The following is a 721-nucleotide window of genomic DNA, read 5'->3' on the forward strand; positions in this document are numbered from 1 at the left end:
TCAGTTTGCCAGCATTTTGTTGAGGATTTTTGCATCAATGTTCATCAAGGATATTGGCCTAAAGGTTTCTTTGTATGTGTGTGTCTCTGCCAGGTTTTCATATCATGATGATACTGGCCTCATAGAATGAGTTGGGGAGAAGGCCCTCCTCCTCAGTTTTTTGGAATAATATTAGTAGCAATGGTACAAGCTCTTTTGTGTACATCTGGTAGAATTTGGCTGTGAATCCATCTGGTCCTAGGCTTTTTTTTTTTTTTTTTTTTTTGGTTGGTAGGGTATTTATTACTGGTTCAATTTCAGAGCTATTATTGGTCTGTTTAGAGATTAAATTTCTTCTTAATTCAGTCTTGGGAGGGTGTATGTCTCCAGAAGTTTATAAAAATATGGAACACTTCATGAATTTGCATGTCATCCTTGTGCAGGGGGCATGCTAATCTTCTCTGCGTCTTTCTGATTTTATTATATGTGCTGCCAAAGTGAGCACGAGCAGATTTCAAAAGATAACGACATATTAATTATTAGTGTACATTTGTTGGCTCAAGAAACTGTTATTCCAATCTTAGAGGTGTCCTATTTAAAGTTCATATATAAAATATAATCTGAAGCATCTTAAAATCATCTGGCTACTTTAAAAATTAATTTAAAATATCTGTCCTAATTACCAGAGCAGTAGAAATAGGCATATATTAAGTGGTTAATATCTACTTGATGGATTATGTTA

The 721-nt window shown here is 34.3% G+C and overlaps 1 non-coding gene across 1 annotated transcript; it reads right to left on the reverse strand.

The window, feature by feature from the left end:
- Window positions 1-377: 377 nt before the first annotated feature.
- On the reverse strand, window positions 378-484 carry LOC112423850 (U6 spliceosomal RNA). Its single transcript, XR_003014420.2, has one exon. It is a non-coding gene; the product is annotated as a U6 spliceosomal RNA (small nuclear RNA).
- Window positions 485-721: the final 237 nt, after the last annotated feature.

This window comes from Macaca nemestrina, chromosome 5 (assembly GCF_043159975.1).
Source record: "Macaca nemestrina isolate mMacNem1 chromosome 5, mMacNem.hap1, whole genome shotgun sequence".
In the NCBI taxonomy this organism is placed as follows: domain Eukaryota; kingdom Metazoa; phylum Chordata; class Mammalia; order Primates; family Cercopithecidae; genus Macaca; species Macaca nemestrina.